The sequence below is a fragment of the Monodon monoceros genome, unplaced genomic scaffold, assembly GCF_005190385.1.
Source record: "Monodon monoceros isolate NGI ecotype Baffin Bay Population unplaced genomic scaffold, NGI_Narwhal_1 Super_Scaffold_18, whole genome shotgun sequence".
In the NCBI taxonomy this organism is placed as follows: domain Eukaryota; kingdom Metazoa; phylum Chordata; class Mammalia; order Artiodactyla; family Monodontidae; genus Monodon; species Monodon monoceros.
In genome coordinates, this window is record NW_021703774.1 from 135,666,834 (window position 1) to 135,684,042 (window position 17,209).

The window sequence follows — 17,209 nt, forward strand, 5'->3', positions numbered from 1 at the left end:
ATTCAACCTGGCTTTCTGGATCGAGAGCCCAAACTTTCCCCATGTTCCACGCTCCCTCTTTCTTCCTGCATTCCAGGGGCTGGGCCCCAAAGCGTAAGATGAACCCCTTGACTCCCTGCAAAGGACTCTTGCCTCCTCTCTCAGGCCTTCTCCCTGAGGTCCTGCCCTGGCCCTTCACACCCTTCGTCATCCTCATAATGATGGCAGGGTTTGGCCACCCCACAAAACAAGAATGAAAGTCTCTCCAATTTTAGGGAAAAACAAGAAAATTCTCCAACACCCCTCTTCCAGGGTCTCCGTTTACCAATTCTCATGTCCATTGACCAAAGTAATAATAGGAGACCACAGTTAGGTGATTCATTTATCCACCTATTCGATAAACACTTCAGATAATTCCTCTGGGCTAAGACTATGGTTTCAAACGCTCTTTTAAGCCAACAAACAAACAAAACTTGCAGCTTCTGCAATTTCTATCAGTTAAAAGTCTTTCTGTTAGGGCTTCCCTGGTGGCGCAGTGGTTAAGAATCTGCCTGCCAAGGCAGGGGACATGGGTTCGAGCCCTGGTCTGGGAAGATCCCGCATGCCACGGAGCAACTAAGCCCGTGCACAACTACTGAGCCTGTGCGCCACAACTACTGAAGCCCAAGCACCTAGAGCCCGTGCTTTGCAACAAGAGAAGCCACTGCAATGAGAAGCCTGCACACTGCAACAAAGAGTATCCCCCGGTCGCCGCAACTAGAGAAAACCCACGCGCAGCAACGAAGACTCAACGCAGCCAAAAATAAATAAATAAAATAAAATAATTTTTTTAATGGTTAAAAAAAAGTCTTTCTGTTGCAAGTGACAGAAAATCCAACACAAACAAATTTCAGCAGAGGGAATATATTGTCTCGGATACAGAGAAGGCAAGGGGTACCGCAGCTTCAGGCACAGCTTGACTCAGGGGTTCAAGCAACATCGTTAGGAGCTGCCTCTCTTCGTTTCTTGTTCTTAGTCTCTCCCGTGTGTGTGTTGGCTTTGTTCTAAAGCTGCGCTTGGTGATAAGCTCCTCTTCCTCTCAGATTCTAGTCCACCACGAAAGAGAAGCTTTTCCAAGAGCTCCTACAGAAGCACTGGGATTGGCTGTGCTTGGATGGGCTCAGGCACATGCCCATCTCTGAACCAGTCTCCACAGCCAGGGGGATGCCATGCTCAGATTGGCTGGATCCAGGGGTGGAGCTCCAGCCAAACCTCTTGAACAGAGTAGGGACAGGTAGAGCCCCAAATGTTGTCAGAAGAAGGGGGAATGGACAGAGGACTAGATGGCAAGCTACCAATACCCACTACAATGTTCTTCTAAGCCAAGTGTCCCCAGCCCCTGGGCCACAGACTGGTACCAGTCCATGGCCTGTTAGGAAACGGGGCCACACAGCAGGAGGTAAGCGGTGGGCGAGCAAGCAAAACTTCATCTGTATTTACAGCCGCTCCCCATCGCTCGCATTACTGCCTGAGCTCCACCTCAACTCAACATTATGGTAAGTTGTATAATTATTTCATTATATATTATAATGTAATAATAGTAGAAATAAAGTGCACAATAAATGTAATGCGCTTGAATCATCCTGAAACCATCCCCCGCCCCCCCTCAGTGGAAAAATGGTCTTCCACGAAACCAGTCCCCGGTGCCAAAAAGGTAGGGGACCGCCATTCTAAGCATTCAAGGTCGGAAGGGTAGGAAGTATCAGCCTCGTCTTGGAGCTAAGGAAACTGAGGCTGAGAAAGGAGATAAGCCTAGTAAACATTATCCAGTGAGTAAGGGATTGAGCCAGGATTTGAACCAATTCCTCTCACTTCCTCCTTGAGCCCTTCCCCCACAAACAAGCACCGGGCAGCATTCTCCAGGCATCCAATCTACAATGAATTACCTTCCTCTGTTCTGCTGTCCGCCAATCAGGAGTCTGGGCCACCAGGGCCTCCCGACTGCCTGGGAAAGGCCTCCCAGGCTGGGGACTCCGTGAGAGGCGCCTGCTCCATCCATGGGCGCCCCCCTCCATGCCCCTTTGCACTCACTCCAGGACAGGCAGAAAGCCTCAGCGCAGCTCTCCTCAGGCTTCTCTCCACCCAGGTGTGGTAGGGGACAGTCCAGGAGGGCACGACAAAGTGGGGCCTGTTCTGGCCATAACACGCCCTTTCCTGGCTGCCTTCCCTGCCCTGTCTCACTCCCCTGCTCCCCTCCCTGCTTCCTGGGGTCACCTCTCAAACAGGCTTGCCTTCAAACCCTGGTCTCAGGCTCTGCTTACAGGAAAATACAACTTAAGTTACCCCCATTCTTCTATAAAATTAGGGTACAGGACGCCTGAGGGGGTTTGGCTAAATCAATGATTGTCAAATATGTTTTTAGTAGATTGGCTTCTTGTCGAAAACCCTCGCTGTGTCTACATATCCTTTCTGATAACATAACTCTGGCCTAAGTATGCTACAACAACTCTTGTGCCACTCACTGTGGAAACCTGTACAAAACCCTCTTACATTACCCCAGAGAGTGCCATGCTGAAGGGTCCAGGCTGGTTTCTCCCCCATCTTCCTGAAGGGATGGGAGAGCTCTATCTTTCTGTCTCGTTTAATCGGCCTCCCCACCCTCTCCCTCTCAAGGATCATCTTCCCATCTTCCTAGGGAGTATTTGGAGATAGAAGTTATCCGTTATCATATGCTGTGTAGCAAATCACACCAAACTTAGTGACCCAACACAATACTTTATTATGCTCCCAAACTCTCTGGGTTAAGATTTCGGGACGCTGGGCCATTCTCACTTGGGTCTCCCACGTGGCTGCAGTCATCTGAAGGCTTGACCAGGCCCAAGGATCCACTTTGGAGTTGAGCTGCTCCCGCGGCTGGCCGGGAGTGCTGGCTGTTGGCCCACGGCCTCAGCTCTGCCCCATGTGGGCTTCTCCACAGCCTGCTCGAGTGTTCTCACGGCCCGGCAGCTGGCTTCCCCAGAGCAGAAGAGCCAAGAACCCAAGGCAGAAGTTGCAATGCCTGCTGTGATCCAGTCTCGGGAGCCACATGGTCACTTTCATCTTATTCTGTTGGCCACATGGGGCCAGCCCGGATTCAGTGTGGAAAGAACCGCACAGGAGGTATGGGTCAGCAGGCCATCTTGGAGGCTGGCTACCACAGGATGCTTCACTGGAGGCCTGTCCACCCCCAGGCGGTCTACACTGCCTGCTCCCTGAGTTCTGGTCCCGCCCCGATGCACCCCTCCCTCCACAACCAGCACCCTGAGTCCCCGGACCACGAGACTGTGGTGTCTAGTAATGTGTCCTCAGGCAGCAGAGGCACACGGGCCAGAGCAGGAAACGGCTCCAAAGCCCACGTCAGGCATCGCTGTCGTGAAGCTCATCAGCCACCCCCCTCGGCGTTCCTCCCTCAGGCCGTGCTCCTCTTACAAGCCCACTGGGCTCCTGGGGCAGGGAGGGGAGCCCCGTCATCACCTGCTGCCCTGTGGGGACCAGAAGCCCCAGGAGGGCCAGAAGCAAGACTCAGTTTACTGCTGGGGAGGCAAGATTGGGGAACGGGGTGGGGGGGGCCTTCTACCTTCCCCTACTTGTGGGCAAGATGATCCCCCTCCCATCCCCCTAACAACCACCGGAAAAAAGGAGAGAATCTGCCCCAGAGGCTGCCTGCATTCCACCTGAGGAGATCCTGAACAAGAACTTCCCAGAATGTGATGCAGAGAACCTGTGAGCAGAATACAGGGTTGCTTTATGCCACTTAGTTAGGGGATAATTTGATATGCAGCGTCAAACAGCCCACTCCCCCGTCTCCAAAGACACTGCATTTTAAAGCGGTGATTCTGCCCCAGGCTAACCAGGTCCGCGCATGTCAGGCTCCCCGCAATCATATTATTCGGATGGAGCACCCCTCCTCCCATGCAACGTGGAACAAGCAAGAGGAGTGGAGAGGGAGGCCAAGAGTGTTCGTTCCAACACACCTTCAACCTCAGCTGCAAGGGGAAGTGCAGACAAGAGGAGACGCTCCTGCAGCCCACGCCCACACACCTGGGCCTTGTTTTTCTCCACCCCTGTGCCCAGCTGCCCATGCACAACCCCAATTCCTGTTGCTTTTTCAAGCAATTGAGCCCTTCCTCCTCTCCCCTCCACCCTCGCCCCAGGCCTCCATCTGCAAATACGCAGGGCCTGGCTAAACGAGAGCCTTCCACGCAGCTTCTGCTCTTGGCAACACAACGGACCAGCAGAAGCTGGGACGTTACAGCTTGTTCCTGAGCTTACTGAATGAGAGTGGCAGACCACCCTAGGAGCCAGCCCTGGCAGTGGGGTGAGGGGTATAGGCTGGGGGGGGCCGCAGGTTGGTGGGGAGGGGGTAGGAATTTTCTATTCCTTGAGTTTGACCACACCTGGAAGGAATAGCATCAAACTATTTTTAAGCCCAAAAGGGGATTTCTTGGGAGGTCACCGGGACAGCCCACGGAGAAGGTAGAATCTTGGCAGGGGCCTCGGGAACCAGAACATAAGCCAAACTTTTAAGAATGAGGATGTCTGGGGAACAGGATCGTGGAAGACATACTTCCCCCATATTGTTTGGATTTCTTTCTCAGTACTCATGTATAATCAACAAAAATAACACTTCCATTTAGAGAGAGAAAAGCTTTGAAGCAAAAGGAGTGGGACGCCCAGAGCCCCACAACCTGTGCCCCGACTCAGCCCCCATCGCGGGGCCTTGGGGCACCACCACTGCCTGATGGCTCAAGATCCCCCAGCTCACACCTACTGTCAAACACTAGAATCTGGACCTGCTCGGGGTCTGGGCCCAGCCTCACCTGCCCCAACCTAGCCCAGGATGGCAGCCAGAACCTCGGGGCCCCACCAGCACCTCACGTGCACAGACCTGGGCCCCACTGCTGATCTTCTGCCGACTGACAAATGATCCTGCCCTTCCCACGAGCTGTGACTCCTGAGCCCATCCATCAGCTGCCCAGCCGGTGCAATCGGAGTGTAATGACGTCATGACAGGAGTGATTACGATTGTTAATTACCTTCCAGCCATCAGCAGCTCTGCAGGCCCTCGGCCATGCGGCGGTACCACGGCCACCCCGTGCCTGCAGAAACCTCTCCTGGCCTCGTCGACTACCCCGCTGTGTTCCCAAAGGCCCTGGGATATGGGGATGGGCATTTCAGAGGAGGATTTCAAGGCACCAAGGTGTCCCCCAGACCCTGGCACTCCGAAGGCCTGAGTGCCTTCCTCACCGGTTTAATTTATCAGAGTCCTGAAGGGAAACACTGACCACATCACTATATGCTCGTGGTCAAGGGCTCCTCACTGCCGCAGCATAAAGTCTAAACCCCTTAGCTTGGCATTTAAAATGTTCCACCAAGGAAGGTTCCTGCCTTACTCCCATTACTCAGCTCCACACACCCCACTCATAGAAGTGCCAGCCACGCCGCATACTTTGCCAACGCCAGGCCTTTGCCCACGCTGTCCCTTCCACCCAGAAAGTCCTTCACCCATGGCTCCATGCATTCAATTCCTACCTGTTCTTCGGGGCCTGCCTCATGCTAACTCTGCAGGATATGGTCCAGATCCTCCCTCCCACCCCAGGCCCCAACCCCAAGTAATTTTGGCCTCCTGGGATCTTCAGAAGCACTTCGCCTGACCCTCCTTTCCCACACATCGACTCCCCAGTGTAAGTGAGGTATGTGTCCATGTCCTGTCTCTCCCACAGCAGTGAGCACCTCAGGGCAGGGCCTCAGCACCCAGCGCAGGGCCTGGCGTGGAGTAAGGGCTCAGAATCAATGGATGGGTCTTAGAGCTGGCCCAAGAGGGAGGAAATAAAAATGGCCCAGAGAAGGAGGCAGCATGTGCCACAGCTTCCTCTTCAGGGGCGCTGTGCCCACGTCCAGGCCCTCACCACCTAACACAGGAGTAATGGGCCCCTCCCTGGTCTCCCCGTAGCCCACCTCCACCTCCAGCAACCAAAGCAAGCCTTCAGCTGTGAATCAGGGTCTGCTACTCCTTGGCTTAAACAACCCCTCGAGGATAAGTCCCTCAGTTTAGCCTTCAAGGATCTTCACGGCCATAGCAGGTACTTTTAGCGCTGCCTGAACAGCTCACTGCCACCCCTCTCCTCTGAAGACTACACCTCCACACACAGGCCAAGGCCATGACCACCATGTGTGTCCCTCACACTCTCTCCCCCAGTCACAGGTGACAGGGCCCCACTGGACCTACCTGGTCCAAACTCAGCCAATTAGATTCTCTCTCTTCCCCTGGGAACTGAAAGGTATATAAGTGCTTCAGAGCCATGAGGAGGTTATCGTCCACTTGGAGCCCAGAGAGGACAAATGAAAGGGAGGAGCATGAGGAAGGGGCAGATGAGGGGTTCAGAGAGACAAAAAGATTCCAGGAGGCTTTGTAGACCGCGCCCATCCCTCCCCCAGACCCAGTTCCATTGGGTTCCAGCAGAGGCTCCCATCTCCTTAAGCACTGACCTTTTTTCTCATGCTGGTTTCTGTTAAATGTGTAAAAGATGGAGGAAAGTTTGCTCATCCAGACATGTACAGTGTGGAACAAACATCATATGTATTTGGAAGAAATACTCTGAAAAGCCATCTAGGGAGCAGTAGGGATAGGGGTGGTGGGGATGCTGCCCCCTGAGCGGCAGGTGAGAGCATCTTGCTGCTTCTAGATGCAGTCTGCAGTAGGGGTTCCAGAGAACCAACCACCTCCATTTCAACCCCAGCCCTGCCACTCACTCACGGTATAGGACTGGACCAGCTCTCTCTAGCTTCAGTTTCCTCATCTGTAAAACGGGCATGCTGATAATAGCAGTGCCTACCTCAAGGGGGTTTTGTGAGAATTAAGTTAATATGTGGAAAGCACATGGTAGTGTCTGTTTAGGGCAAACACCAAGTGTTAGCAAAAGTGGGAGAAGGTGTGGGTATAAAGTGCCTGGAGTCCTGAGGTCAACTCAGGTGTGCAAATTTAAGCCAGGATCTGGGGCACAGGTGAGTTTGAGAAAAAAAGAGCTTAAGTGGATTGTTCACCACTGCGTTCCTGGGGGTTTCCTGGGCACAGAGCAGCCCAAGTCCCTGCTCTCACAGAGCTTCCATTCTAGAAGGGGACAGGCAATCAGCAAAGGCCCTGCAGATGAAAACTACAAAGACAACAGAAGCCAGGAAGGCTGGGGGGGGGGGGGGGGGGGCGGGAGCGGGGTGGCTGGAGGGCTTCCCTGGATCAGGCCGGGACTGAAAAAGGACTAACCACTCCAGGCACCGGCCATGCAGAGGGAAGCCGGCAAGGAGGAAACAGCAGTACCAAGGCTGGTGAAGGTGAGTAGGCCATCTGTGAGAGGGCAAGACAGGGCAGAGCCCCCGGGCAGGCGGCCGGGCAGGGGCATGGGGAGCAGAACATCTAGTATGGATTCTGTTAGGCTCTTTGCTATAAAGCAGGAACAGAAACAGCCTCGTCCATCTCTGCCTTAAACTTCAGTCCATCCCACTTGCTTATGAACAGTTTTGGGCAGTTCAGTTCTCTTTCAGGAAATAGGGGAGGTTCTGAATTGAGCGAGGGACAGAAACCAAGGCAACAGGGGCAAGGTACCCAGTAGTGGGGCAGGGCCCTCCAAGACTCTCTTCCTCCAAACTCAGCCCTTCCTAAAAACGCTTCACAGAATCCCATATTCACCCAGAGCCCAAGTCTGGTTAACGTGCTGCAAGAAAGAAGCTGAGGGCTTCCCTGGTGGCGCAGTGGTTGAGAGTCCGCCTGCCGATGCAGGGGACACGGATTCGTGCCCCGGTCCCGGAAGATCCCACATGCCGCGGGGCGGCTGGGCCACTGAGCCTGCGCATCCGGAGCCTGTGCTCCGCAATGGGAGAGGCCACAACAGTGAGAGGCCCGCGTACACCAAAAAAAAAAAAAAGAAAGAAAGAAGCTGAGAGAACTCACCTTTGTCCTGTTTTCAGCAGGTCTGCTCCCTCAGTGACCTCTAGTGAGGAGAGGCAGGGGCACTGGTTTGGGAGTCCAGAAGACTGGGTGTCAGTCTTTGCTTGGCCACTTGTGTGCCAGATGCCTGGTCAAGTCTCTCAACTGCCCTGCTGTGGAAAATTGGGGTGACAGTTCCTGGGGAAGAAGAGCGGGCCTTGCACACCATGCCAGAAGGTATCTACCTCAAAAGACCCATGCTAGTCGTCCTATTTTCCCTCCTAGGGGACAGAGTCAGTGGGACAGCATCTTCTCCAAAGTGAAGAGCAGTGATAGCTACCCCTTGATGAGTGCCTTCTGGATACCAGGCACATGCTAAAGAAAAAAAATAGCAATAAACATGTTAAAGAAAAAAAAAAAGATGAATGAGTGCCAAGTGGAAGTTTTACCACTGAGCGGGTCACCCAATCTGGCACAGAGTCCAGGCTCTGAGGGATTGCGTCTTTGGTGAAGGAGAAACAAATCAGGTATTTTTGGGGTTTTTTAAAAAATAAATTTATTTATTTTCTTTCTTTTTGGCTGTGTTGGGTCTCCATTGCTGTGCACGGGCTTTCTCTAGTTGTGGTGAGCGGGGGCTACTCTTCGTTGCAGTGCACGGGCTTCTCATTGTGGTGGCTTCTCTTGTTGTGGAGCACAGGCTGTAGGTGAACAGGCTTCAGTAGTTGTGGCACGTGGGCTCAGTAGTTGTGGCTTGCGGGCTCTAGAGCACAGGCTCAGTAGTTGTGGCACACGGGCTTTGTTGCTCTGTGGCATGTGGGATCTTCCCGGACCAGGGCTCGAACCCGTGTCGCCTGCATTGGCAGGCAGATTCTTAACCACTGCGCCACCAGGGAAGTCCAGGAATTAGGTTTTTTAAAGCCAAATACCAAGCACTGCTTGCCCTGCGTGAGGAAAGCAAAGCCCCTGAGCTGCCTGCAGCCTGGGCTTGTCAGCAGGCATTTGCCGCGTGTGAGGGGCCCATCTCAGGATCATGGCATCTGCTGTGCACGGGGCATACCGGGTCCGGGTTATGTAGCCCAGTAGGTCTGCCCCGCTGTCAGCAGGCCAGGTGGCCAAGGCAGGGTTTATCACCCTGTACACAGCTCTTCGTGCATTATCACTGATCCTCAGTGATAACCCCACAAAACACAGCTTCTTATCCCCATATTAAAATGGGAAATTCAGGCTCAGAGAGGTCAGGGATTCCCCCCCCCAAGGTCACAGGGGGGCTTAGATTTGAACCTAGATCTGTCTGGCTGCAAAGTACATAACTGTCACATCAAGCCACAGAAATGCCAGCTCTGTAGGGATGACAAGCAGACAGTAGGCAGGCTAAGCTCAGAATCCTCAGAAGTTTGAGGAAGAGGGGCAGGCAGGGAGGAACCAGGCCAGAATGCTGGGGCCAGGGTTCCCTCCCAGGCCCCTGGGTCGCTGGGAGGTGCACCAGGCTGGCCCAGGGAGAAATGTTGGATTGCTCCCGGATTGCACCAGCCTCCCGCCTCCCCTCAGCACGCCCCGCACCCCGGGGTGAGTTTTCAACCCGGACTTTCCAATCTCACCCCTCCCCGGGCGGCCAGACGCCCAGACCCGCACAGCCCACCGCCAGCCACCCCTGCCTCCCTCCTGGAGCGGCTGGAATCCTGCAGTCGCTCTGCAGACACCCCCTGGTGGAAACAGCTCATTACGGGATGGGGTAAATGCGCTAGAACATTAGCTTAATAAATCAAGCGCTTCCGGAGCCCGGCAGCCGCCGCCGGGCAAGGCGGGCCCCCGCCCTCCCCCCACCCGCCTCCACCCCACCCCACCGCCCGCCGCCCACCCCCGCAGGGTTGGAGGACGAGGAGCTGAGAATCCTGGATGAGCAGAGGGCTTGGGAGCTCGGCGGTCCTGGATTTGAATTCCAGGGCTGCCACGTGGTAACCTGCAACCCAGAGCCAGGGAGGGCCTCCTGGAGCCTCAGTGTCATCATGTGGACAATGAGGCAGTAATGGGCCCTATTGACGGAGGGCTTCTATGAGCAGTGCCCTCCATAACGCACTGCAGCTGCGTGAGATCCAAGAGGCCGTTTCATTTTTCAGAATGGTGAGATTTAGAGCACGTGGCCGGGTTATTTCCAGTCCTGCCAACCCTCTGCCCAAGGTCACTACCAACCCCCTGGCACCCACCTCTGCCCATAGAGGGTACTCTACAATGAAGAGAGACCTGCAAGGTAGCCAGGTCCTGCAGGGTGGCTGGACCTGCAGGGCAACAGGCATCACCTCCTGGGTGCCCAGCAGCCTGGCCACCCTACTAACTCCACGCCCTCCCAGACAAGGAAACCCCAACCAATGGTAGAGGGACTGCCAGGGACCAGGAGCCCCAGGTTTCCTGTAGCCTGCTGCCCCTGTGTCCCTGCTACACACCAAGGCCTTTGCAGTCTCTGCTCCCCGCCACGATCCTGGGGCAGTTCAAGGGCTGGCCCCAGTTGCCTTCCCTTCTAGTCCTAGCTCAGATGTTAACCCACTTAGGGCCTTCAGAGAATCCCTCCCCTCCCTGGACCTCAGTTTCCTTCTCCGTGCAAGGCTTAGCCTAGAGGACCCTAAGAAGGCTCCTGCTTGCCACTCCCCTCTCCTCCCCGCTGGTCTAGGCAGAGAAGGCAACACCAGAGCTCCTCAGCAAGGAAAAACCACTGTCTAGAGAGCTAATTCCTCCTGCTCTCTGTGGGGTGGAGAAAGGGCTAGAGCCGGAAAAAAAAAAAAAAATTCAATTACTAGACCATCTATCTGTCAACTCCTCCCTCCCCATTGACTTAATTTTCTCCAGCCAGACCCAGAGTCAGAGGAGGCAGAAGGAGTGAGCCCACAGGCCCAACAAGGGAGGGAGAAAAGAGAACTGCAACTGCAACAGGGAGAGGGAAGAGGAAGCCTACAAATGGACACAGGATCAGCCTAGTTGATGCACATCAAGCCAGGAAGCCTCATTTGGGCCAAGAGCAAACAAGCAGCACCAGAGATGAGGAATAATATTCCTGTGTGTCAAGCCCTGCCCAGGGACTCAGAGCAGTATCGCTTCCCCCAGGGAGCCTTCCCAGATCTCCCAGTCTGGGTTAGGAGCCCCCCTGGGCTCCCACACCCCTTTGGTTCCCCCAACACCATGCTGATATGGTCTGTTAACTTTCATTTATACAACAAATATCTGTGGAGCATAGTACGTTACGGGCTAACTGCTGGGGATAGAGCAGAAAACAGAAACTACAGTCTACCAGGAAAAACTGATAATAAAATAAGTATAAACCCGTTTGGATTATCTATTGCTGTGTAACCAATCATATCAAACCTTCCCGGCTTAAAATAACAGCAGTCGTTGGCTTCCCTCTCGTGACTTCTGTGGGCAAGGAATTTGGAAAGGGTACAGCTGGGCTGTTCTGGCTCAGGGTCCCCCATGTGATGTAGTTAGACAGCAGCTGAAGACGGAACAGCAGAGGGCTGAGCAGCTGGGGGATAGCCAAGCACCCTTCTCTGGACTTCTCCACATGATCCCTCCACATAAAGAGTTTGGGCTTCCTCACAACATGGCAGTTTTAGGGCAGTCATGGTAGCTGACTTGCACCACAATGAATTCTCCAAGAGAACAAAGCAGACATGCTTGGCATTTTTATGACCTAGACTTAGTCATAAAAATAGTGTCACTTTTTTTGCTTTTTTAAGATTTAAAATTTATTTATTTATTTACTTTTGGCTTCATTGGGTTTTCATTGCCACGCACGGGCTTTCTCTAGTTGTGGCGAGCGAGGGCTACTCTTTGTTGCAGTGCGCGGTCTTCTCCTTGCGGTGGCTTCTCTTGTTGCGGAGCATGGGCTCTACGCACGTGGGCTTCAGTAGTGGGCTCAGTGGTTGCAGCATGCAAGCTCTAGAGCGCAGGCTCAGTAGTTGTGGCGCACGGGCTTAGTTGCTCCGTGGCATATGGGATCTTCCAGGACCAGGGATCGAACCCATGTCCCCTGCATTGGCAGGCAGATTCTTATCCACTGTGCCACCAGGGAAGTCCCCAATAGTGTCACTTCTGCCACACTCTGTTGGTCAAGGCAGTCATCAAGGTCCACGCAGGTTCAAAGGAAGGACACACGGACCCCATCTCTTGATTTGATGTTAGGAGGGTCAAAGTCATATTAAAAGAGGAGCATATGGGAGGGGATTATATTATTGGAATCATTTCTGGAAAATACAATCTGCTAGAAAACCCTCTTCGAATTAGATAAGATCCGCCTCCCACCCTCCATTCACCCTTGGAACTCCTCCACATTTCACATTTCTGCACGTACCCAGGGACTGACTTGTATTGCCATGGTCACCCGATTCCAAATTCTTGCTTTGGCTGTATTTGCTCAATTTTTGGACTATCTCACTGGCCTGTGGGTGCAGACTTTTGTCATAAGCCATGAAACTTGGCCAGAAACTCACCTGCTGCCTCCATGTCCACAAAACACTCAGCCACAGCAAATGAGGACATGGTGGGCTTTGCTAAGGGTGAGGGAAACCGAGGAGTAGTTCCAGTGACTTGAAATGGAACATTAGACATCCCGGCACAGGAGGGGACGAGATTTATGCTTGGGCCTCTTCACTCTACAGACCTCACCCTATCTCTTATCTCCTCTCCCCTCTTTTTCTTTTTTCTGCCACACCGCGCAGCTTGCAGGATCTTAGTTCCCGGACCAGGGACTGAACCTGGGTCACAGCAGTGAAAGCCCAGAATCCTAACCACTAGGCCACCAGGGGCTTCCCTTCTCCTCTCCCCTCTTCTCTCTTTCTCAGTCCTTCCTCACAACTCCATCCCTCTCCCAAGTTTTCCCCAGGTAAGCTAAGCAGTTCTCCAAGACCCCTTGCCCTAAACTTGGCCCCAGGCATCCTTTTGGAGGCCCAAAGGACCTTCCATTTTCAGAGGTGCCTTCCCTAGAAGGTAGCTGTGGATTCCATGATGCAGTGATGAATTTTTCCTCCATTACCCAAGCCAGGACCATCAAGCGGGACAGGGGCTCTAACAGGGAAGGACTTTATATGCAGCACCTCATTTCATCTTTGGAGTAAGTCTCTTCTGCCTAGTCTGCTTCCCTCACTGCACCATGAGTCCTTAGAAGCAAGAGCAGCACAAGTTGCTTGGGTCCTTGGAGCCCAAACAGGGTAAGCACTCAAGGAAGACTTATGAAATGACAGCAACTGGATGGCAATGCCACCCGGGACCAAGGGCAATGGTTTGCCAGAGCTCAGGCCCTTCATGCCAACCTGACCTCCCCATCCCCAGAGGACAGACCTGCTCTGAGGCAAGTGCTGTAGGCTGTCCTCAATGCTGGCTGTGGAGCCCCTGACAGGAAGACAGACCAGGAAACCCAGCAGAAACATGTGCGAAGGACACAAGTAATTTCCAGAAGGAGAAGCCCAAATGGCTGACAAGTGCGTGAAGAGCTGCTTATACTCGCTAACAACGCAAGAAACACAAATTGAAGTGTGGGCACCTTACATTCATCATAGAGGCAAAAATTAGAATGGTGGGTAATACCAAGTGCTGACAGGCATGCGGGAGGTAGATGCTCTCACATGCTGCTGCTGGGTCATCCTAGAAAGCAGCCTGACAATAGTTAGTAAAGTCAAGTAGGCGTGTGTCCTGTAAGGTAGCAACTGCACCCCTGGTGCACCCTCGGGTATGCCAGGGAAATGCTCACACAGGTCCACAAGGGACTCATCCATGATGTATACAAGGGTGTTTGTCAAGGAATTATTTATAAGAGGGAGAAATTCAAGGCAATGTAGGTGTCCATCACCAGGGGGTAATGAATGAGTAAAATGGGGTGGATTTATGCTCAGAAAGCTATAGAGTAACAGGAGGCAACAAAGAGCTCTTCAAACATGTAGTGTTGAGTATGTGCGGGGGGGGGGGGAAGGAAAGACACAGAATGAGACCTCTGGCACCCAAAACAACTCTACAAATTTTACAAAGATACATATATATTTAGGGTCATATATGGAATACACTGGAGTGGGTGCTCATGGAAAGAAGAGTCTGGGGGAGGGGACTGAGAATAGAGGGTGATAAGAAGGGAAAAACCCAACACATGTTCTGTATTTACTGTGAGCCAGGCCCAGTATTCAGAGCTGTGTATGTATCATCTCATTTTATCTTTGGAATATTCTATGAGATAGGCACTATTAATAGCACCATTTTTTTCAGATGGGAAAACTGAGGCTTAGAGAGATCGTTATATTGTCCAAGGTCACACCGCTGTGGAAGCGAGTAGAAGGGCCAGGTTTGGACCCCAGGCCTTGGCCAGAGTGTTCGCCTCCTCCCTGCCCTGCCTGCCTTCACCCCAGTCCATGCTCTGCTGAGCTCTGAGTTCAGCTCCGTGAGCCCGGCCCGGCTCCTCCACCTGGTGCTGTGGCCTTGGGGTGTGAACTAGGTTGCTGGCATTCAAACCCCAGCTTCCTTCACACCCTGCCTTTCTTCTATGTGTCTCCATACCTGGGACTCCCCCTCCCTCCAGCTCCGGCCCCTCCAAATCCAGCCTCACATGAGCTCGCAAACAACACCCCTCGCCCCCCTCCTCCAAGAATGGATTCATTCCTCCAAGAAAAGCTCAGGTCAGCACTCTCTAGAAGCCAATGGCTCCTACTGCCTGTACACTGAGTCCAGCTCTATCCGGGTGTTCAAAGCCCTCCACGGTCGGACCCCGCTCACGTGGGAGCCTCATCCCCCATTATTCCCCTACGCTGGCTCCACATCGGACCAAGCTTCTGACCTCGACGTGCCATGGCCTTTCATGGCCTTTCACACCCACGTTCAATGTCTTCGCTCAGCCCTTCTCTGCCAGGGGGACCCCGCAATCTGTAGGAACCACCTTCTCCTGGTAAGCCTTCCTGGGGCCTCCTGATGGCTTAGTGGACTAGAGTGATGGCAGACCAACAGGGCTTAGAGAGAGACCACATGGCCCTGCCTCTCACCAACTGTGTCCCCCCTCTATCTCTTTGGTAATAACAACAGCAAAACATTTCTCAGTCTTTTCAGACATGACAAATATGTGCTCTGGCTGCTTTCTTTTTTATTTTTAAAAATTGATGTGTAACTTACATGTACACATTTTAACTTCAAAAAATTCAATGAGTTTTGACAAATACCTTCATCAGTTTGATAGTTTCCCTCCCTGAGTCACAGTTTCCCCATCTACAAAATGGGGTAATGTCAACCTTATAGGGTTGTAATAAGAGGGAACAGTAATATGACAAGTGACCAGCACAGTGCCTGGCACACAGCAGGCAGTCAGTAAATGTCTGTTACTACTATTCTTCACAAGCAGCTTGTACCCAGTCTTCAACCACAAAAACTTAAATGAGCATCTACTCTGTGCCCTGGGGATGTATGACCTAGAGGCCCAGCGGAAATCAGAAATGGAGGCTACCAGCCTCCTATGGATTATTAAACTATCCTGAGATGGGTGCTGTGATTAAAAAAATAAAAAACAAAAAAGCACAAGGGACAATGGGGTTTGAAAGGAGGAACCCAGTTCAGTTTTGGGGATCAAATAGGGCTTCCCAGATGGAGTAATGCCTGAGTGGCATCTTGAAAAAGTTAACAGTTGGACTTCCCTGGCGGTCCAGTGGTTAAGACTCCACACTTCCACTGCAGGGGGCACGGGTTTGATCCCTGGTCAGGGAACTAGGATCCTGCATGCCACATGGCCCAAAAAAGAAAAAGTTAACAGTTGAACGAAGATAGGATTCCAGGCAGAGCCAATGGTATGGGCACTGCTCTGATGGTTGGATGGAACACAGTGTACTGGGGGGACTGCAAATAACTCAATGGGCTGGAGTAATGGGAGTGTGAGGGTTGGGCTGAGATGAGTTGGAGAGGCCAGCAAAGGCCTTGAATGCCACGCAAAGGAGAGGGCTTGCCCCTCAGGACACCCAGGAGCCAACAAAGAGGTTAAGAGCAGGGCCACTAAGTGTGTATTTTAGGAAGTCCTCACTGTGCCGTCTTCATTCTGCCTTGACCCGGTTTATTCTTTTATTTTTTATTTTTTTGCGGTACATGGGCCTCTCACTGTTGTGGCCTCTCCCATTGCGGAGCAACAGGCTCCGGACGCGCAGGCTCAGCGGCCATGGCTCACAGGCCCAGCTGCTCCACGGCATGTGGGATCTTCCCGGACCGGGGCACGAACCCGTGTCCCCTGCATCGGCAGGCGGACTCCCAACCACTGCGCCACCAGGGAAGCCCCGGTTTGTTCTTTATCTACCTTAGTCTACAAACTCCTTGAAGGCAAGAACCATATCTGATTTTTCTTTAGATCCTTTCTAGAATGAGGCAGGTAAATAAAAGTAGTCATTTCTGCACTCCCAGGGCCTGGTTTCAAGAGGGAGGGTGTTCGCAACGTGCAGTCCAGCCCAGGGCTCAGAAGCCTCTTGGGGCTCCCCAGAGACTGCACATGGAAATCACGGCTCCTTAGGCCAGCACACAAGGACCACCTGGATCTGGCTTCCTCTCCAGCCACATCTCTCCCCACTGCCCTCTCCCCTTACATTTCAGCTACACCATCTTCAGTTGCATTAAGGGTCATGCTCTCTCAAGACTTGTGCTTGCCTGGGACTTCCCTGGTGGTCCAGTGGGTAAGACTCCACGCTCCCAATGCAGGGGGCCTGGGTTCAATCCCTGGTCAGGGAACTACATCCCACATGCATGGCGCAACTGAGAGTCCACATGCCGCAACTGAGACCCGGCACAGCCAAAATAAATAAGTAAATAAATAAATAAATTAAAAAAAAAAAAGAGACTTGTGCTTGCCCATGCTGTTGCCTGTTCATGCCTCTCCTTGGACTGTCTTCTCCCTTTGCCTCTGTGTATCTGACCAATTCCTACTTCTCCATTGGGACTTAGCACAAGCATCACCTCCTTCAGGGAGCTTTCCCTGATTTCCCTCCAGGTTGGGTGAGGGTTCTCTTAAGACCCCAACAGTCATTATACCACTGTGCTTCTGTGTGCTCTCTGCAGGGAAGGGTGGTCTTGTTCACCTCAGTATCCCCAGCGTCTGGCAGGACCTGACAGTGACAGCCTGTGCAAGTCCAAGGAACAGGGCAGGCTCCGGAAGTCACATGCAGTATTTCTAGGACACAAAAGATGCTCAAAATGAGACTGTCAAGGTGGGAAGGCCCAGATCACAGAGGGTCTCACCAGCCTGGGGTTCATCCCCAGGGCAACGGAAGGCAGGGCATGGACTAAAGCAGGGGAGGATGC